General features: G+C 45.5%; 1 protein-coding gene and 1 long non-coding RNA gene across 8 annotated transcripts in view; both read left to right on the forward strand.

The window, feature by feature from the left end:
* The window catches only part of BCAR3 (BCAR3 adaptor protein, NSP family member), a 130,604-nt gene that overhangs the window by 75,970 nt on the left and 31,883 nt on the right, over nucleotides 1-22,751 (forward strand). The window lies entirely within an intron of this gene.
* Nucleotides 13,630-20,904, forward strand: LOC145504922 (uncharacterized). The gene is made up of 2 exons (XR_014052582.1): nucleotides 13,630-13,861; nucleotides 16,274-20,904. It is a non-coding gene; the product is annotated as an uncharacterized LOC145504922 (long non-coding RNA).

A 22,751-nucleotide genomic window follows, 5' to 3' on the forward strand; every position in this document is an offset into this window, starting at 1 on the left:
CGTAATATGTCAATACACTATTTATTTTGATAAAAATATTCAAACAACCTCATTTGACTATTTCAAGACCAAGCCTCTGTTCTATTGCCCACCTGTGACAACATTTAAGAATCCTGTTTGGTACAGGCTGTCGTTGATCCGTTGATCCGGGGGCTTGTCTGCCTTGGGAAAATCCTCTTGGCCCCGGCAGGACTGGGGACCTCGTTTATTCATGGGAAATAGGAATAAGAAAGCTCTCAAGGAATTCTTCCCACCCTGACAGCAGAGCTCCCTCTCCTGAGGGACCTTATTCGGTGCTGTTGAAAAAGCTACAACAGGAAAATTTAACAGGAAACCCTGTTAAAGGCAGAAAGAGCCCTTTGTAGAAAAGTGTACACTGAGAAGAGGAGAGGCTTCTTCATATTTTACTGCCCTTTCGGAGTGTTCAGAGTAGATTCCTAACCATTCAGCAAAGTTCGTTTCTGTCTCTTTGTCAGGAGATTCGAAGGAGAGTGAGTAATCATAGGTTAAAAGTGTTTCCTCCCTCATTTAAAAGCCCCTTTCTGTCCTGGAGCCCAGTGGGGGTGATGAGGACCATGTGGTTTCTGGCCTAAATATGGATCGTTCTAGTGTGGGGCAGATGAAGTCATGCCATTAACAGTATTTTAAAGCTGTCAGAGATAGACCGGGAGGTCCCAAAGGGAATCGTGCACGTCAGGGATTGGCAGTAGGTTTACCCTCTAATAGAAGTCCTCCCATAAGCCAACTTCTGCTAATTCAGTAAAGTGCAACTCAGCATTTGGTATATTAGGAAATAACCCATAAATATCTAGGTCTGGGTGGTGAGATTCTGTTTGGAGACCCCTGTTCCTCTGCAGTTATTTCCTCCAGGACCTGCACAGAAAGGCCACAGTAACAGGGGTTGCTGTTGTTCAGTTGCTAAGTCGTATTTGACTCTTTGCGACCCCATGGACTGCAGCATGCCAGGCTTCCTCTATCCTCCAGTACCTCCAGGGGTTGGCTCAAATTCGTGTCCATTGAATTGGTTATGCCATCCAACCGTCTTATCCTCTGTTGCCCCCTTCTCCTCCTACCTTCAGTCTTTCCCAGCATCAGGGTCTTTTCCAGTGAGTCTGCTCTTCACATTAGGTGGCCAAAGTATTGGAGCTTCAACTTTAACATCAATCCTTCCAATGAATATTCAGGGTTGATTTCCTCTAGGATTGACTGGTTTGATTTCCTTGCTGTCCAAGGGACTCTCAAGAGTCTTCTCCAGCACCATAATCCGAAAGCCTCACTTCTTTGGCACTCAGCCTTCTTTATGGTCCAATTCTCACATTTGTAACTGTCCTCTGGCTTCCCCACCACGGTCACTCTTGGTGACTGACTATCGATAGAAACACCTTCCTTCCTACCTGGGCTTCCTCTTCCACCCCTAGTATTGTAGTATTGTCATAGCCCAGCGAGAGGGCCTGAGCTGCTCACTCACCAGAACCTGAAACCTTCAGATCCAGCTCAAGTTTCCCCATTGACCCTTAGTATGCATTTCCCTGTCTTGTTTTACTTAGTTACCTGGGAAAGAAAATGTCCCTATGCTCAAATCCCTCCTCCTTCCAGTGTTGCCCCAGAGATAATGCTGCATCACTTTATTGACTCCCACTTTAATTAGGGGTTTCAGGTCCTGCCGTTCATAATTAGTTTCTGTTGTAATTAGAGTTTCAAAATTAAATTGGGATTGATTGCCTGATAGCAAAGCGGAAATAAAGCTCCAGTTCTTGACCATGGATGCTGCTTCTCTTGGCATGAATTTCTCATACCAAAAATAACACTGCTGTAGCCATGGTAACTTTCCATTTGGTCTAATCCATATCATCTCTGGAGAAAGTAGAATGTTATTAATAGTGTTTGTTGTATGGGAAGAAAACTAAAAATATAAAAGCTCCTTCATCACGTAGGCGACCAAACACATGCTTTCAGGATCTTATTTGCAGAGATGTTGCAGAATTTCATTTGTGTTTTAGGGCCTCATGTGGACTTCAAATGTCCTGGAAAGGAATTAATTGGGAGGCCAGGAATGAAAGGAAGTAAAGGATATGCAGGCATTCCTGGTGCTCGCAGAGTTGAGCCCATGTCAAGGGTCATGGCTTTAACAGCCCAGAAGGGTTCACATAAGGCACCCACTTCATGAAAGACCACTGCATTTCGGGTAAGAAAAGGAAAGGATGTTTTGCTTATACCCAGTGGAAAAGAGTTCGCCGTGAAGATATTCCAGATCCATGATATTAGTGGAACACATTCAAGTTTGAAAATCCCCAAATGTCAAATGTTGTAGCCTTCTCATATGTGAGCACTCTGTTAGGTGGGGCGGGGGGTGATTAATGACAGTTGAGGCAGGTTCCTGCCTTTGAAAAGACTTCCCACAAGAGCATTAATCCACAGTGTCATTCGTTACATTTGCAAAAGGCTTTCTGAGTTCCTTCACGAGTTATCTCACTAGGGTCTCAAGGCAAGCTGAGTTAGGCAGGGCAATAGTTTTATCTTTTTCCACAAAGGAGAGGCTGAGGCTCAGAGAAACTCCCTGCCCCAGAATCGTTTAGTAGAGAACCAGGAGTAGAAATCAGTTTTCTGTGGCCTCAAGCCCAGTGTCCTGTCTCCAATACCATGCATGCTAAGTCACTGTAGTCATGTCCAACTCTTTGCAACACCATGTGCTATAGCCCACCCAGCTCCTCTGTCCATGGAATTATCCAGGCAAGTATACTGGATGGGTTGCCATGCCCTCCTCCAGGAGATCTTCTTGACCCAGGGATCAAACCTGCATCTCCTGTAGCTCCTGCATCTCCTGTAGCTCCTGCATTGCAGGCAGATTCTTTACCACTGAGCCACAGGGAAGCCTTCTCCAATACTGTAGGAAGACCATTGAATGTGGAACAAGGTAATTTTGTCCCTGATAATACTTCAGTTAACAGTTCAGTTGAGAAAGAATAGTGCGAACCTCAGCTTTTCAGGAGAGACTTCAGGGAGACACAGAACTGGTCTTCACATACTAGGTCTCCCTCCTGGGGCAGTGGCAGGGCCACCTTTCAGTCCATAGAGAACTGCAGAAGAAATCTGGGGGAAGTACAATAGAGCCCGCTTCTGGAACTGGCCATGGGAACAAACCCTCATTTCTTCTGGCCCCTTGTGTCTCTGATTCTCCTTGCATGTGGGCAGGGGAACAGGAGCTGAAACTTGCCACCATATCAATGGCTGCTCCTGAGGAAGGTAGGTGTGATTGTACAAGAAACTTCAGGGGAACCAGAGACAGGAGTTACCTTGCAAGTGCAGAATTTGTTGTTGTTCAGTCACTCAGTCCTGTCTGACTCTTTGCAACCCCAGAGACTACAGCACACCAGGCTTCCCCGTCCTTCACTCTCTCCCGGAGTTTTCTCAAACTCATGTCCATTGAGTCAGTGATGCCATCCAACCATCTTATCCTCTGTTGCCCTCTTCTCCTCTTGCCCTCAATCTTTCCCAGCATCAGGATCTTTTCCAGTGAGTCAGTTCTTCTCATCAGGTGGTCAGAGTATTGGAACTTCAGCTTCAGCATCAGTCCTTCCAATGAATATCCAGGGTTGATTTCCTTTAGGATGGACTGGTTTGATCTCCTTGCAGTCCAAGGGACTCTCAAGAGTCTTCCCCAGCACCACAATCCAAAAGCATCAGTTCTTTGGTGCTCAGCCTTCTTTATGGTCTAACTCTCACATCCATACTTGACTGCTGGAAAAACCATAGCTTTGACTATCCTGACCTTTGTTGGCAAAGCAGTGTCTCTGCTTTTTAACACACTGTCTAGGTTTGTCATAGCTTTTCTTCCAAGTAGCTGCTGCTGCTAAGTCGCTTCAGTCGTGTCCGACTCTGTGCGACCCCATAGACGGCAGCCCACCAGGCTCCCCCGTCCCTGGGATTCTCCAGGCAAGAATATTGGAGTGGGTTGCCACTTCCTTCTCCAATGCACGAAAGTGAAAACTGAAAGTGAAGCAGCTCAGTCCTGTCCGACTCTGCAACCCCATGGACTGCAGCCTACCAAGCTCCTCCGTCCATGGATTTTCCAGGCAATAGTACTGGAGTGGGGTGCCATTGCCTTCTCCGCTTCCAAGTAGCAAGTGTCTTTTAATTTCACCTTTCTGAACACCAGCAGGGAGGCTGGAGTAGGGAATCAGAGGATAAAAGAATCGGTAAGTCTCAGCTAACCAGTCACTAAGTCCAATGGCGCTGGTCTAGTCAATGAGAAGTTATTGTTAGAAGGCAGTGGATTTTAAGCATAAATGTTCCCATATGGAGGTGTGACTGTCTTTGTAGCCACGAAGTTCCGTGTAGTGGGAAGTGCTTAAATCGTGCTGTTGGATTTCATTTTGTTTTAAATCGTTTCCCTTGTCCCTGAAAAAAGTATCTAGAGCCTCTCTATGAATATACATTATAGCCTGAGGTCTCTCAACTGCCCATCCTTGGAGAGTTGGGTCCTCAGAGCTTGTTTTCATTGGGAGCTGCCTTTCTGTGTCAGAGTGAACATGATAGAGGGAAGGTCTTGCTCATTGTCCCTGTGGCCCATCTCTTGGTCTGTCTGCTGTTGTGACAGTGTGCATACTGCTGATACGTCCCAGTGCTGACAGTAGCCTCAGTTGCCTTTGTCATGGGGCTGTTGCACCGTCAGCACATGCTGTGCAAGGTAGAAAAAACCACTGGGGAAATGTCTAAGTTACTCAGCCCCTGCTTGTGGTGGTTGGTAGTTGCTCATTTCCCTCTCCTGCCCTTCAAAGGAAGGAAGGGGAAAAAAAAATGCCTAGCACAGCTTTTTTAAAGAAACCTAAATGTATTCCCTTGGCATCTGGAGGCTGCGGGAATCTGGTTTCAGTACCAGGGGAAGGACATGCCTGACAGAGGCTGGGTCCCAGAGCCCCCTGCACCACAGACCCCGGAGCTTGGATCCTGGCCAAGACCTTGTTTTTGTTGGAGAAACGTGGGTGGGAAGCAGACACGAGACTGGGATCCTGGGAAAATTTTGTTAGCGGGTCGGTACCTCCAGGACAGCAGATAGATGAGGCTGTGCCTGGTTCTGGGGAGGATGCTGGTGAGTGGGGGCGCTTGGGCCCCAAAGGTCATCACGTACCATGTGCAAGCAGGCAGTACACTGAGGGCTCAGGCCTCTGTTGCTGAGTTTAAAGATGTCTTCAAAGACAGATGTGGGGCCTTCCAGCCGATGCACATTTTGGACATCCCCGGGGGCAGCAGAGGAGACTCAGGCTGTCCTGGTGGGGCAAGGTGGGGAGTGCCTCCTGTGTGGACACTCCTGTAGCATCCCTGACCACATCTGGATTTTCAGGGCATGTCCACAGCCCCAGAGCTACTGTTGGAATCTGGCCCTGGCCATGAGAGTGTCACAGCCTGTTTTTCTAGCTTATGAAAGAGCTATGATCAGTCTTTCAGTTTGTGTGGAGAACTCTCCCCAGTGTCCACTCTGATATGTGTGCCTTTTTACAAAAGCACATGTACACAAAGAACCAAAAAACTAGAATTGTTTAATTCTAGTTTAATTCTAGTTGGGATTTGAGGGACCACTGAGCCAACCTCCCACTCAGAATTCATCTACTCTCCCCACCCCCATGCCCAGCGTGTATATCGAGGGCCTATGGGTGCTGGGGAGACAGAGTGAAAGTTTCTGTCCTAAAGGAGCAATTATGTGTCCGGTCAGGGAAATGGACATGCAAGCAGCTCTCTCCAAGGTACATGGTGATGCAGAGGCAGGGAGAAGTTACAGCACAATGTGAAATGCTGGGCAGAGGTTTTAGCCCAATTTGGGGTCAGGGAACTTCCCGGAGGTGGTAACACTGGGCAAGTCTTAAAGGAGTGGTAGGAGGAAGACACCCCGGGGAGAAAAAGAACATCAACATGGGACTTCAGGCTGAAGCTAAGGAATGGAAGGAGATGAGGCCAGAGAAGAGGTCAGCACACAGATGGTACAGAGCAGCAGGGAGCCAGTGCACACTTAGAACGGGGAGTGGGTGAAGGTTTGGGGTGAAGCCTCCCATGTGCAGGACGAGTTTAAGGAGCATAACCAGAGTCTCCCCTGACTCATGCTGTTGTCCTTGAAGCCTCCCATCAGCTCTACTTGTCCTTGCTCAGCTCATTCATATTTTCCTCCCTCCAGCTTCTCTTTAAGCCTGTTTCTAACACACATAATAAGATCCTGTTTCTGACTCCACAGCTGCAGCTCAGACCATCAGGCAGGATACTTCTCTGTCCCCACTGCTGCCCCCACAAGCTACAGCTCTATCCGTGTCTGAATCCATGATCCTCGCTTCCTGCCTGCATCCTCCGAGGATGAAACGTCCCTCTCCCAGACCAAGGCCCGCCCTGCCACCTATGCCCATGACCACCCCCTTTCCCAAAGAATCCTCAGGCACCTTCAGTCTGTCCCTTTCTACCAGCACTTTCCTCTTATTTCCAGTCTTCCCTATTCTAAAAATAATCATTTTGATGTCTTCCTTCCTGGTCCCTGGCTTCCTCCATCCAGAGAGCTGGTTAACACAGTCTCTGCTTCCTCACTTCCCATTGGCCACTCAGCCCCCTTGACCTGACCAGCGGCCTGTCCTCGCCAAGTCTAGTGGCTGCTGTCCAGTTCTGATGCTATTAGAACTCTCTGCTGCACTTGGCACCGTTGGCCATCCCTTCCTGGAAATCTGCTCTCAACCTCTAGGACAATGCACTCTGCTTGTTTCTCCTAGATCCTTCCCGACCCATCCTACTGTGGTGTTATAGACTGAATGTTTGTGTCTGCCACCACCCCCCGCCCCCATTCATGTTGAAACCCTAACCCTGATTATGATGATATTAGCAGGTGGCCCCTTTGGGAGGTGATTAGGTCAGGAGGGTGGTGCTTTGGTGATTGGGATTAGTGCCCTTATAAGGGGGACCCCAGGGAGCTCTCCTGCCCTCCCCACCTCCACCATGGGAGGACACAGCAGGAACATGGCCATTTATGAATTAGGATGCACTCTCTCATCAACCACCGAGTATGCCAGTGCCTTGATCTTAGACTTTCCAGCCTCCAATAACTGTGAGAAAGAAATGTTTTGTGCTTATGGCCACTCAGTCTGTGGTGTTTTTCTTACAGGAGCTAAAAGGGACTAGGACACCTGTCCTTCAGCTTCTCTTTCTAGCCTGCCTCTTAAAAGCCAGTGTCCCCTAGCCCTTTTCTCATATTCCCTCTGTAACTCATATCTTAGGGGGCATTTGAGACAGCACACCCCCTCTGCACTGAGGATTCTCAAGCCCTTCTCAGCACCTGGTGAGCCGCTCCACGCAGACGGCTCAGGATGTACATCTTCCTCCACAGACTTGCTCCCCGCTCGTGCTTCCGCACTGGAAGTTGGTGGCTCAGTCATCTTCCAGTAGCTCCCTGTCTCTTCTCCCTCTTCATCTTCCATGTCTAACCAGTTATAAGCCTTCATGACTTTACTCCTAAACTCTTCTCTCATATGCCCCTTCCTCCTTTCTCTGCCACCAATACTGTACTAGTGCAGGTCTCATTGTCTGTTTTTTAAGAATATTTATTTACCATTTTATTTTTAAAATTTAAAAGCAAATCTGCTGCATCAGGTCTTAGTTGCAGCATGAGGGATCTTACGTTGTGGAGTGTGAGCTCCAGAGCACATGGGCTCTATAGTTGTGGCACATGGGCTTATTTGCCCCGAGGTTATGTGGGATCTTCGTTCCCCAACAAGGGATCGAACCTCCTTCCCCTGCATTGGAAGGTGGATTCTTAACCACTGGACTGCCAGGAAAGTCCCTCATTACCTGTTATTGCTTGGAATTCTGCAATAACTTCCTAACTGGTCGTCTACCCCTGAATCTTCATAGGAGGTCATTTCATTACCCTCCTATTTGACATTTCCTGACACGGGAGGTGTACTGTACCCTAAAGGCAATAAATCCCCACATTTGAAAACTCTAATTACTAGAAAGTTGTTCCTTGTACTGAGTCAGAATCTATGCCTTGCAATGTCCAGCTATTATTATTCTTCAGTTAAATGGGTGTATACCCTTCAGATGCATGCTTTTCCCCCTCCAGCATGTCTGTTTGAGGCCAAATAGTTGGTATGAATAGACACCTAGAAATAAGACAGGAGGGAGTCTGGATTCATTTCTCTATGGAATTGAACCAAGAATGTGCAGCCTGTCATCTTAGGATGAGAACACCTCAAACCTTTGTATATGTCAACACAGCCCTCATGTTCCCCAAGTCCTTTCTGTACAGACTAAACATGTTTAGTTCTTTATATATTTTGGGAGACTTGGATTTCTAGTTTTCAGGTAATCCTTTACTGCAAAAGTCTAAACGAGTCACGAAAATTCACAGCCTTGGTCATGTTTTCTCTTGTGAGATATAATTATTCTTGCTACCTCTTTAACTCCAAGGACATTGTGTGATTCATGAGATATGAGTTGTATTGTATCAGGTGTCTTGTCCCTCTAAGTCCAGCTGCTGTTTCCCTGATCCTGCCCATAACATCTAACATGGTGTTTGTGTTTTTTAAAAAAATAAAGAAATAAACCTTGTTAGATGAGTTATGTGGATGTCAAGACCTTTGAATTCCTTTGAGAGAAATATATATCTTTAAAGTGGCATGCATGTGACTTGTATATTGGAAACCATAACCATAACGTTGATGCTTGGCCAAAACCCATTTTGTGATGAATCATTTAGTTTTACTGAAAACCTACTATATACTTAGCTCTGATATATAATGCACTTTCTGAGACAGTTGTTAGTCATGTGCTATTTTGGAAAAAGAGAATTTGGAAAGTCATTTATTCCACACCCCACACTGAAAGGCTTTCTGAATCTTTGAATTTTTCTCCATGTGTTTGGCATATCTCATTTTTCTTCCAATTACATCTCCTAGTGTCTCAGTCACAATGCATTTTGTTTATTCAGTAATGCCTCATTCATTTGAGGTGAAGTAAGGAAAGGATAGAATTTGGATTTGGGGTTTGTTTGTTTTTGTAAAGGATTGTATTTGACTTGATTTTTATTTTCTGGTATTCTTATTTAAGAGAAAATAGGGCATCCATGTGGTGTACGGCTGTGTTCCAAGTCACTCATAATTTGAATTAAGATGTTGAATTAACAAGCTTGAATTACCAGTGGTAAGGTTTCTGGTTTGGCTCTCTCTGCATCCTGAACTCTGGTCAGTTGGTCTCCAAACCCTTATTCTGGGTCTGTCTTACCCAGGGAAGTCTCTGTTTTTCATTCTCCATAGATGTTAACAAAGCACTACTCTTACTGAATGGAATCTCACTGCCAGACTGAGCAATTAATATTTCACTTGCATTGTCTTATTTAGCCTGTGTGCCAACCCTATGAGAGAGGGGGTTATTATCAGAAGTCACTTGAGGACATGGTTAAAGGGAGCAAAGCGGTTTAGAGGAGGTTTTCATCAGTTGAACTGGTACTTGGCTTTTATTTGAAGCCCTTCCTATCACTGACCCAATAAATGATTAAGTGCAACCAGGGACCTCCAGCCTTCATTGTAATTGTGGGCACATCCGACTTCTAACCGGGAGGAACCAGGGTATAGGGGTGCCGCACAGGGGTTACTTGGATCTCTGGTCCAGGAAATCATCATCTAAATTTGATCTAGAGGGGAGGGTACCCTCCGCAGCTTTCAGCAGGACCGGATGTTAACAAATGGCCTATTGAAAATCTCATCGTGTTTCAGTGTATCTATTACCAGAGAAAGGTGAGACCTCCTTGGAGCTGAGCACTGAGTGAGCCCCTGAGTAAATAATGTTTTGTCAAAAGGGTAAGAAACGTGATGGGCAAACCCACTGGGGCTGGGTTGTGGGGGGTGGTGTGGGGAGCTCTTACAGTGTAGTGAGTATGTGGGGCGAGTTCTTTCACGTGTGAGTAACCTTTTGAAGGAAGGAAGAGCCATTTTCTTGTTGGATGTGCTGCATTCTGTCACACGTAGAATTCCTCCTGCCGTTTTCAGACTGAAATCAGTCTCCTTCAGTGAGAAATAATTTTCAATCCCTTGGAGTTTCATCAAAATGAAATCAAACTTCAAAAGCAATAGCTTCATGATCTAGCAGGATGGGAAGGTGTCGGGGGGGAACCTTGCCCAGAGAATGATTGGGGATAAAAGGCAACAGGAATTTAACATCAAAGGGAGCCGTGGGTACCAATCAGAATGATTCTAGTGTAATTAGTTTGGAATGGAGGATTAAGTTACTGCTGCCTGCTTAGTGGGTATGCTGCTTTAAGGCTCCAGTCTGCACAAATTAAAACGAAAGCAGTCTTTTTCATTAACACACATGGAGAGCAGAATTTTAGTGGGAATTTCTCAGAACCTTGATAAGCACAGAGGTCCACAGATATCCTCTTCACGTTTCTTATTCATGGTTTCTGAGCCTCTTTTGATAAGAGCTTGATAAGGTTTGATAATGAATAAAATGAAATCTCTTGGACTTGGCCTGCAGGATGCGAGGGTGTTGTTGGCATTTTCCTTTCTGTGTTAAGAATCTGATGGCCCCTGTCTCATCCTTTGTCTGTGAAAAGGAAAATCACCCAGAGTGAAAAAAAATAAAACATCTTAATTTAACAGCAAATTGCAAATCCGTTTTTAATGGCACTGGAGGATCCGATGTAAAGTGTGATAAATTACTCAGGTTTAATTATAAAATGGGAAAACAGTATCAAAACCCATCTGTAGAATCTTTGCAGAAGATGAGATTCTTTCTAGGATTTAGAAAAGAGAAATTTGTATCACCCAGGAACTTGAACATTAGCATCAAATTAAGTGAAGTGTTTCAGAAATCTCTTTGCCACTGATTCCTTTCTCAGAGGGATCCAGGTGCCCTTGCTGACCTCTAATAAGACAGAGAACGCTGAGAACTTCAGCAGAACATCATGTGATTTATTGCTGTACATTCCCTTCAGATGTCTCGTCTCCTTAGAGAGGCTATAGGCCAGGTCAGGCCATGGGGTATTTCTTACTCACATCTGCATCTCCCGTCCGATCTAGCCTGGGAGGAACACAGCAGACACTCAGGAAGTCCTTGAGTTTAACTGAAGGTACAGTGTTCCAGTGACTATCAAGTTCTTGACTTAAGACTACCTGATTGTTTCTGCAGAACTCTGGCCATTAGGATGAAGTATGTGTGGGTTAGGAAGCTGCCCCCAAAGACAGCTTCACTGGGCTTTAATCTCAGGATTGAGAGGAGTGGGCTCAGAGGCAAGGGGCCCAAGTGAGACAAATCCCCATTTGTCAAGAGCCCAACACCAAACAGGCCGAGAGGCCCCTGGGACAGCCCAGGGCCTTTCCCTCCTAGCTTGTAGCCTACCTTTGTGTGAATTAGAATAAGGCACCGCTTCCCCAAGACACTCTATTGCCATCTGCCGGGCAACAGTTGTGTACAGATTTTCGATGGCTCTGTATGAAGGGCCCCTCCTTGGATATCATGTTCCTGTGTCGTACACATCCCTGAGCCAATGGCCAGGCCACCACTGGGCTGGGCCAGGCTGAAATGCCCAACTGCCCATGCCACTATTGGCTTTTACCTACCAAATAGGAGACTTAAACTGTGAATTTAACATTTCTTCCCTTTGGACTTTTAGTTCCAAAATTAAGTGTTTTCTTAAGTAGAGACTTTGGTTCTAGTCAGTTATTAGAGTGAGGAACTGTGTTTGTCTAGCCTAGCACCCCAGTGGGAAAAGTTGGATTAGTAAATTCAAGCTTTTCTTATCTTTGGATTATAATAAAATATTTCTGGACAAGCCCTGAAAGCCAGCAAGTGTCAACCAAAGGTGACCCAGAAACCAGTATATGAATTGCTTCGTTTTAAGGTCTTAGGATTGCCACAAGCGCCATCCCATTTCCTTCGATTCTACCTTGGATTGAAACAGCTGAGGGTTTGTACTAAAAATTGTTGGGCCTGAAACTGGTGGTGAAGTGGATTTTTGTTTTTCAGCCTGTGGTTAAGGTGAAGAGTGCAGAAGTAATTGGGATTTATTCATTCCGTGCCTTCATGATCAATTTATGCTGGTTTTCAATGGTAAAAATACCAATTGGATCTCTGAAAGCCCTTGATATACTTTGGAATGTCGTTATAAACTGGCCCACTGCTTAAAATTCAGCACAGAGCAGTGGTTCAAAGGAGCTGAGTTTCTGAAATCTCCATAGGATCCTATTTTTAGGTGGATTTACTTTATAAGACAATCCCTGGTGAGGCTTCAGAATACTCCAATAAAGGTGATCGACAGTGTGGTTTTTCCAAGGTGGGGGAGCTCCACCTCTTTGTGTGTTTACAGCATCTGTTAGGGATCCAAATGGTGCAGCCATCACATCATCACATGCAGGAGTTTAGCTCATTTCAGATGAGGGTCTGTTTACCTGGACTCCTGTGTTGCCCTGGCTCCAGCCAACTCAGGGACAGTGCATGGCAGACCCAGAGGGGTTTCCCACCAGCTCATCAGAGGACATGGTCTTTGCTCAGAAATGAGACCAGTTTTACTTGCAGTGATACTGATACTTTTGTTTGTGATCATAATTCCTGGATGAGACTTCTGGAGAAACATGACCTGCGGAGTTGTTTGAGCGAACCTGACCAGCAGCCTGGACTGTCACGGATCTCTCCCTCAGCTGAGACAGTCAGCCCTGTGCAGAAGAAAGAGGTTTTGTTTGAGAGCCTGATAGCTTTCTGGCTGTTGTGGCCTGATGTTCTAAACTAGGATAGAACAACCCAGAAACTCACTCCCTCCCTCCTCTTTTCTTGCTCACATTCCTGTCCATCCTCCTTTTTTATCTTAAGCAAGTCAATTCCCAACCTTGATCATAGAATGAATGACTAGAAAACCATCCCAGTCTTAAAAATTCAACAGAAAACATGTTGATGACTAAGCTGCCTGGGCCCCGAAGGACACGTCATCTCTGTACCAGGACCTCTCTGCCCTTGCACAAAATACACAACTTCCCTGCAATGTCAGGCTGTTTCCCTGTCCTGTGTGCTGTGGACGTGTGACTAGCTAGAGTAACTGCATGTGTGTGTTCATACGGAGACACATGTCACCAAGGGACGGTGCCTGCTTACAGGTGATCAGCATCACCCTGCACAGATGGAAGCATTTAGCGGTACTCAAAAACCCACCAACTATTAACTTGGAACTGAAATGAACAGAATAACCATACCTACACCTGAGTAGAAATTGGTAGTTTCAATTCCTAGCTTTTTTACTCCATTAGAGCTAAATTCTCAAAGACCAGATATCTCCAAAACCTTCTGCTGGATTGTATAATTCTTTTTAAAAAAATTCCTTAGTGGGTGAAGCAATTCTATTTTTGTAGCTAAGAGGCATCTTTAAAGGGGCTTCAAATTCTACATTGTTCCATATGAGCACATACTCTATGTACTAGGCACACTGCCAGGTCCTTTTTTTTTTTTTTTTTAAATGCCAGGTACATGAAGTCAGGTAGCCCAGTGAAGTGGGTACTAATACCCCCAGATATAGACAGATGCAAGTTAAGAGAAGTCTAGAAAGGTGGCCAAGATCACCTGTTCTTTCTTTTTCTTCCAGTATTATTGAGATATAATTGACATACAGAACTATATAAAGTGTACAGCATAATGATTTGACTTAACATACATCATGAAATGATTATCACAATAAGTTTAGTGAACATCTATCATCTTGTGTAGATAAAAAAATAGAAAAAATATATTTGTTTGCCTTGTGATGAGAACTCAGGATTTACTCCCTTAATATACATGTTAACATTTGTAACATACATGCGTATGTGCTCAGTCACTCAGTCATGTCCAACTCTTTGCAACCCCATGGACTGTAGCCCGCCAGGCTCCTCTCTCCATGGCATCTCCCAGGCAAGAATATTGAAGCAGTGTTAATTTATCATGTTGTACATATATCCCTAAAACTTATTTATCTTGAACTTTTTGATTGCCTTCATCCAATTCCCCCTCCCCTGACCCTGGCCTCTAGTAACTACAAATTTGATCTTTTTCTTCTATGAGTTTGTTTGTTTTTGAAGTACAGTTGATGTATATAACACTATGTTAATTCCTGTTATGTAATCTAATGATTTGATATTTCTGTACATTCATATGGTTACCATGATAAGTTTAGTTACCATCTGTCAGCATACAAAGATATTGCATAATTCTTGACTGTATTCCCCCCACTGTACATTTCATCCCCTGACTCATTTATTTTGCAGCTGGAAGTTTGTACTTCTTAATCTTCCTAACCTATTTCTCTCCTCCCCCAGCCCCACTCCCTTCTGTTTGTTCTCTATATCTAGGAGTCTGTTTCTGTTTTGTTATGTTTGTAGCTTGTTTTGTTTGTTAGATTCCACATATAACTGAAATTCTATGGTATTTGTCTTTTCCTGACTTATTTCACTTAGCATGATACCCTCTGGGTCCATTCACATCGTCACAAACTGCAAGGTTTCTTTCTTTTTATGGCCAAGTTATATTCCATTGTGTATATATGCCAAGTCTTCTTTATCGATTCACCTATTGGTGGGCACTTAGATTGCTTCCATATCTTGGCTATGGTAAATAATACTGCAGTGAACACAGTGGTGCATAATTTTTTTCTAGTTAGTGTTTTTGTTGTCTTCAGATAAATATCCAGGAGTGGAGTTACTGAATCTTATGGTAGTTCTATTTTAAATTTTTTGAGAAGTCTCTGTACTGTTTTCCACAGCTTCTATACCCATTTACACTTCCACCAATAGTGCACCAGGATTCCCTTTTCTCCAGCTTGTATTATTTGTTGTCATTTTGATCATAGCCATTCTGATTGGTGTGAGGTGATGTCTCATTGTGGTTCGTGCTTACATTTCCCTGATGATTTGTGGTGGTGAGCATCTTTTCATGTGCCTGTTGGCCATCTATTAGGTCTTATTTGGAAAAATATTTATCTAGACCTTCTACCCATTTTAAAAAGTCAGGTGGTTTGGTTTTTTGCTCTTGAGTTGTATGAATTCTCTGTATATTTAAAATATAAACCCTTACCAGATATATTGTTTTCAAATATCTTCTATTTATCAGGAGGCCTTTTCATTTTGTTAATAGTTTCCATCATTATGAAAAAGCTTTCTAGTTCGATGCAGTCCCATTTGTTTTGCTTTTGTTTGCCTTGCCTGAGGGGGAAAATATTATGAAGACTGATGTCAAGGAATGCACTGTTTATGTTTTCTTCTAAAAGTTTTTATAGTTTCAGGTCTCACGTTTAAGTCGTTAATCCATTTTGAGTTTATTTTTGTATGTGGTGTGAGAAAGGGGTCTCATTTGATTCTTTTCCACGTAACTGCAGTTTTCCCAACATCATTTACTGAAGAGGTCGACTTTTCTCCACTGTATATTCTTGCCCCCACTGTCGTTGATGAATTGACCATAAAAGCGTGGGTTCATTTCTGGGCTCTCTATTGCATTCCATTGACCTATGGCTGTTTTTCGTCACCTGTTCTTGACCAGCCTTCAAACTCTTTCTTTTTCTCCTCACCCAGGGACAAGGAAACTCTCACATGGAGGGCAAGAAGGCAAGCAGGGTTCCAGTCAATAAGTGGTTACTGGATACACGGTGTGTGCCAGTCACAGGCTAGGTTCTGGGAGCCAAAGACTAATGAGCCGTGGCCTCTGGCCCCCAGGAGCTCACGCCTGGCAGAGAGCCTCAGCCCCACTGTGCAGTATGTGAAGTGGGTTCCCTGCCCCTTTGATGTAATCAGACTAATTCAGTGTGGCCTTCAAGGCCCTGCCTCCTTGTCCATCTCTCCTCTAGCCTCTCCCCATTCCCTAGCCTGGGCTCCAACTAGGCTGCACAGTGGCACTTACAGAGGGGTTGCTGTTTCTGGACCACAGGACAAGAGTTTGGAGGAGGGATGTAAGAGACTGTGTGTTTGGGAAGTTGAGGAAGATCCCAGGGACCAGGGCCCTGGTCAGTGCACCTCAGAAAGGGAGCTCACGGCCAGATGGAGAAGGGCATCTCTGGCCTTTGGATTTTATTTGTAGAATACTGTGACCCTTTGGAACATGCGGACCCTTTAAATAAAGTCCAAATAACTTTAATATCCCAAAGCTGCTGACTTAGGGGCTTCCTTGGTAGCTCAGTGGTAAAGAATCTGCCCACATTGCAGGAGACCTGGGTTCGATCCCTGGGTTGGGAAGATCTCCTGGAGAAGGGAATGGGCAACCTACTCCAGTATTCTTGTCTGGAGAATTCCATAGATAGAGGAGCCTGGGGGGCTGTAGTCCATGAGGTCCCAAAGAGTTGGACACAACTGAGCTGCTAACACGTTCATGGATTCCACCGCATAGTAGCAGTGCCTTTATGCATTTTCCCCATCAGTGAAGCCTCTGCCACTTATTTCTGGGGACCCACAAAGATGTCTCTACTTATGTATCCACACCTTCTCGTGACCTGGGCCTTCTACTGAATTCAGATCTGGCTCTCTATTTGAGATATCAGTATACGACCAGGGTGGTGCTTTAGCTCACTGGGCTGTGAGAAATGTAATGTGTTCAAAGCTCAGGGATCTGGGAGGAGAGGGCAGGATGCATGTCTGTGTCCCTTATGGCCCAGGTCTGAGCCCTGGGAGAGTGCAAACCAGATGTAAGAAGCCTGTCTGTTTGCGGGGGAAGAGGGGCTGGGAGAGACTGTGACTCATGTCAGCCCTGGTAGGGCACCCCTTGACTAAAGTCTCTGAGCAGGAATTATAGAAGTCTGTGGCTTTGTAGGTGGTGGTTGTAGCACTGGACCACAGAGGTAGGGAAATTGTCAGGAGGCAATTGTGAAGGTTCAGGGAGAACAAGACAGGGTAACCTTCATGGGGATTAGAATGGACCTTAGTGAGAAGGAGAATCAGGAATTGCTTGATCAGTGGAAGCCAGTTCTGAGGGTTCTCGTGTGAGTAATGAGGGCAGAGGAGGTGCCAGTGTCTGGGGGAGGGGGAGAAGAGCAGGCTTTCCAGAGAAGATGAGTTCCATTTATCCATATCGACATCTGAGCTCTGAAGTGGATTCTGGTAAATATCCTACCACGGCACCAGCTCTAAAGGCTGGAAATGGGGATTTGGGCATCATCAGCACCTTTCAAAAGACTAAACTGGCCTTGTGCCACTAACCCCAGGGCCGTCCAGTCCCTTCTGCTCACTGCAGCCAGATTGATCTGTCTAAAAGCATCTCTTTCTTTGTACCTGTTGCCATCCCAGGCAGAAATTGTCAACAACTCTCACTGTCTGGAGTGTGGAGGTCTAAGCCCTCAGCCTGCAGTGCCCCTCTGTCTGATCCGTCCTATTCCCACCTTCCTGGGTCAGGACTTTAAACTAACTTAGGTCACAGAGGAGTTTACAAGTTGATGTAATCCCCTGGGGTTAGGGACTGTGCATACCACTTGACACTTCCATCTCTTGCTCCTCTTCTCTTCCCACAATGATTACATTCTCCCAGCCCAGTCTCATCCACACGGTGGGTCAAAAAATGAAGCAACCTCCGTACTTCCAGTCTCGTGATATTTGCAGAGCAGGTAGGGTGTCTTTTACTCAGTTCACTTAGAAAGATCCCAGGAAGAACTCTGATTGGGCCAGCTTGGGTCAGGGACATTCACCAGGGTCAGCCAGCAATGGCCAGGGAGGTAGGTCTGAACCACATACTTAGAGAAAAGATAGAGCTCTCTTGGCGAGTAGAAAAGGGATGTTGTGATGAGATGTCTCTGCCTGCTTCAGCCCTCTCCCCACCAACCAGAACTTCTATCTGATAAAGCCCAGGTGCTCTTAGCTCAAATGCCCAAAGCACTCTCCCTCTTCTCAAGTTTTACCCTCAAGGGCCAACCCTGATACCCTATCCTATCCTTCCTCCTCGCTATCCCATAGGGAGCCCTTTTGATGCAGAGGAAAACCAAAGGATCAACAGGTGGTGTAACTTCCCCCAGACTAAGGAGCTGGAAAGGCAGGGATAAGAATTCAGTGCTCTGTCTTCAGTGCTCAGGGGTGTGTTGAACCATTCCCCGTGTCGGCTTCTAGGAGACTGTGCCCTCGTGAGGGTCGGCCCCAGGCTGTCACTGCCTGCCAGCAGCCTGTGCTCTGTGCTGTGCTTAGTCACTCAGTCGTGTCCGACTCTTTGCCATCCCATGGACTGCAGCCGACCAGGTGCCTCTCTCCATGGGGAGTCTCCAGGCAAGAATACTGGAGTGGGTTGCCACACCCTTCTCCAGGGGATCTTCCTGACTGAGGAATTGAACCAGGGTCTCCTGCACTGCAGACCTATTCTTTACCAGTTGAGCTATCTGTCGGTGGCCCCACGATGGCGCCTCACGATCTTTTCCTTTCCACACACAGCTTCCAGCCTGGGGACATGGTCTTTCCGTGACCTTGCACAATTTAAAATTCTGTGGGAACTGGGAAGCTTTTCTTACAGGCAGGGTGAGAGTAAAATAAATATTAATTATAATGCAGATGCCATCTTTTTATAATCGTCTCAACTGTCTCCTACACACAAATGTGCTTCTCTGGGCCTTTTCCGCCCATTGCGATTGCGGTACACACACCTCCCTCATCCCTGCCCCCCGCCCCCCCCACACTTAGGAACGCAAACCTCCTAAGAGGCTGGGTCCCATTGTTGTGCCTGATTTGAAATGCAGGATCACACATCACACAGCCCTCTCAAGACAAGACCCAAGCTGTTCCTCCTCTGGCTGGACCAGCTTTTTTTCCTCGGAGAACTGTTGAAATGTAGGTTTCCTCGTTAATCGAGGTTCCCAGCACGTCGGCGGAGCTGGCTCTGTGCCTCCAGAATGTGTTTTCCAAGCATCTCCTGGGCTCCAGCTATTCCAGCAAGTCAAGACCAGACTTGCCTGCCATGTGAGGCTCCAGAAATGTGCATTCCAGATTAGAGTGATTTTCAGAGGCAAACTCAGCAAGCCAGGACCAGTCCTGGCCATGTAACTGGACCAGAGGACCTGGGGCAGGTGGACAGTGAGGTTTCTTAAGAGGACTGAAGTAGCCAGTGGACACATGAACGAGTACCAGACTGCTTTCCTCCCAAATACCAGCCCGCCCTCTGCATCATGGCTGTGCATCAGACCTTAAACATCTCAAACGTAAACCTTCCATTCTAGTTAACCAGAATAGTGTTCTGATATGTCTATAAAAACCAGTAACAGTGCTTTCTGTGTACCACAGTATAAGTGCTTCACAGATATTGATCCATTTCATCCTTATTAACCTCTCATCATACATTATTATCCTCATTGTAAAGACCAGGAGCTCCTCAGAGAGGTAAAATCACTTGCCCAAAGCCACACAGCTGGTGAGTGGCACAGTGGCCTGTGGGTGTAGCAGGCAGGCTGGCCCGAGCTCTTAAAGGCTGTGCTGTAACATCCATTGATATTAGGGTTATGGAAATGCCAGCAATAGGAAAGTAGTAGTTAGACTCAGATTCCCATGAGAAGCAACAATCATAGTAATTAATGAACTTTCCAGCTAAACTTCAATGTGGCTGGACAGTTGTGGACCTCATCCATCCCTTCCTTTGCCATAGTTATCAGTTTACCTACCTCTCATCTCAGACCCCAGTGCTAACGACTGGGACCAGATGAAGTTTTAGAAGTGGAGCCATGTGAGTGGGTAATTCTGACACAGTAGTTACTAAGCCCTCCCTCCCTCCTTCCTTCCCTTCCTTCCTTCCTTTTCTTTCCTGATCAAGGTACGCTTATTACTTAATTTATGTACACAGCACATTTTCTTACACCCTTCCATCCCCCTCCAAAAAATAAGCAACTGCTCTCAAATCTCTGATGGATCCAACTATGGCAAGATGTGGAGTAGAAGATGTATGTCCAGACTGCATCTTTCTCTTATGGTGGCTGCGAGTGGGATTGGTCCCTAGAATGAACCTGGCAAAGCTCATGGGCAGAATGTTCTTGATCCAAAGCCTAGCATCTTCCTTCCCTCTGGAAGTTGTGCCCCAGCTGCTGTGTGCGGTGGAGTTCGGGGTGGCCAGAGCCTGTGCTGGTGCAGAGAAACTGAAGTCCCTTGTCTCTGGTCTCCCCTAAAGGTAAGAGGCTTGAGAGACAAGGAATCAGACTTGTCTTCTTGGGATGAAGTTCAAAGTTAAGGACAAATGGAGAATTTGAGCCTGAAGAAAAAGTTGTACAACTATAAGGTGGTCATTAGTAATCTATAGCATTTGTTTGAGAGACTGATTATTCCTAATTATTTCCGTGCTGTCTCTGTCTGGCAGTTGAAGAATGTAAAGTCCAAAGGGCTGGGGAGCAGTGCACTTCTGTCCAGTGTAACCCTCCTGAGAGCAGGAGAGCAGGAAATTACACTTGTTTGGGTGCATGGTGCCCACTGCAGATTGAGAATGACTTGCATCCAGCCAGTCTTTGAAACACATTGAATTCAGAAGATGTGTGTGGAAACACATGTGAAAGAGCTGGAAGAGATCAGCCTGGAGAGAAGGCTGTGGGGACTGGACCGGGTATGAAAGATGTGCTGTGTCCTCCCTATTTTCCCAAGATCGAAAGCTGTCGGAGGGCTGGGACCTGTCCCTCATTCAGTCTCATGCTGAATTCTGGGCTGTGCATAAAATAACAGTGCATGTGAATAGTGTATGAGTGAGAGCTTCTCTCATCTAGGCTCTCCTTAGAAGGTAATTTAAGGAAGGGTGGGAGGATCCATTAGTAGTATCAATTAGAATTTCAGAGGACATGGATGGCCATGCAAATGGGATAAAAACCAGGGAGGTTCAGGATGGGGGATACATGTACACACATGGCTGATTCATGTGAATGTATGGCAAAAACCACTACAATATTGTAAAGTAATTATTCTCCAATTAAAATAAATAATTAATAAAAAAAAACATTGCTGAGGTACTATTGTGTTACCTTGAATCACTAGAATTTACTTCATAGCCAGTAAGACCCCCAAATTATCCAAGATGGCAGCATTTCAGAAGAAATTTCAAATGCCTGCCAGATGGGAGCAGTTAAGTGGAAGGGTGCATGGTTAGCAAAGGTTTTGTTGTTTGTGGGAAGCCATCAGAATTCTGCCAAGTGTGACAGGTATGGGTGGTGCATCCTGGTCATTCCTGGTCCCCAAGGTGCACAAGTACCAGTCACAGTGCTCTCAAATGGATACATTTTGCCAACCTTTCTTATATGGTCATCCCTCACCAACCATGGGGTTGATAGCTGATCAAAATACATACAGTGGCAAAATCAGAGTCACCAAGGTCAAGAGTTCATAAAATAGGCACTTGAGAAAAATAAAAGTTGTGTTAATAATATATATGTTAATATATATGTGTGTTAATACATATATAACACATATATATGTGTTAATATGTTATGTAAATATAACACATATATATGTGTTAATACATGATTAAAATTACAAGTGAAAGTTCTAGAAGGCATCCTCCCTCCAAATAACCACTATTTCATCATGAGGGTGATCAATCACATGTGGGTGACTTTTGAATCGCCTCTTCAGTTGTTTGGGAGACATTGCCCACGTCATCTGCTGAAGCAGATGCTCCCAGCAGGCCACCTGGCTCCTTTTAATGCGGTAGAACCAGCCCTCACCAGCTTGAAATAAGGAGCCCTTTGCAGTTCTTGCTGTGGCTCTGTCTCCCACCCTCCCCTCTACCCTCTCTCTCCCCATCTCCCTCCCTTTTCCTTCTCCTCCTCCTCTTTTAAAATACAAGTCTAGACAACTGTGTAACCTCCTGACTTTTCACAAATTATGCAAGAGCTTAAGGGCTTATTTTTTGAAGTCTGGTTTCTGTCTCAGATTATTTGAGAGGGTCGGTCTTTCTGATCTTTTCTCTCTTCTCTAGGTTCCTCCCTAGAGTGCCCCACCTCTCAAGTCCATAGGGGAAGAGAGCAGTAATTGTGGACTTTCCTCTAAGGACTTAGGACAGAAGTAACAAGAGAGCTGATTTTATATTTTTGGTAACAAGTGTGAACAATATTATCTCAAAACCTAGAGTAAAAGATTGTCATGTATAAAATGTTAAAAACAACTTTGATGTTGACGAGAGGCTGAGAAAGAGAGAGAGAGGGTGAGGGTGGTGGGACATGGCCTGGGTGTTGGGTATCAGGGAGCAAGGAGAATGCAAACAGAAGTATGGGAATAGCTTTAGGGGTCAGGGCAAATACAGTTTCAGTGGAGGGTTATGCAGAGGATGGGACCTGCTGGTTGCTGCGTTTTCAGAGCTCAGACCAAGAAGAAGTGGGTCCAGGACTCAGGACAGGAATTCAGGCTGGGCATACAGATTGTCAGGGTGGCTAAATAGAGGCCTGGGTCACAGTATCAGCTAGGATTTAACTCAGCTGCTAGTGACAGAAACACCCAAAATAACAGGCTTAAAAAAGAGAGGTTACATGGAAGACCTGGAAAAGGGCAATCCGGGGCTGGGGTGTTGGCCTTACTGCTGTGAGGGACCTGGGCTTGTTCAGGCCTTCTGCCCACCCCCACCCCCCACCCCCATTCTTGTGGCTTGGCTTCTTCATCAGGGTCCAGGATGGTGTTGCAGCTCCAGCCATCACATCTCAACTTGCAAGTCCCACCAGCATGGCAGTTTATCCTCCTTTGGCCAGAACTTAGTCATGTGGCTGCACCTCCCAGTAAGAGAGGGAGATTGAGGAATATCATCCTGTAGCTGTGTGGCAACACACCCAACTATAACAGGGTTTCAGATAATTT

This window comes from Giraffa tippelskirchi, chromosome 5 (assembly GCF_054371585.1).
Source record: "Giraffa tippelskirchi isolate mGirTip1 chromosome 5, T2T-mGirTip1v1.2.pri, whole genome shotgun sequence".
Classification (NCBI taxonomy): domain Eukaryota; kingdom Metazoa; phylum Chordata; class Mammalia; order Artiodactyla; family Giraffidae; genus Giraffa; species Giraffa tippelskirchi.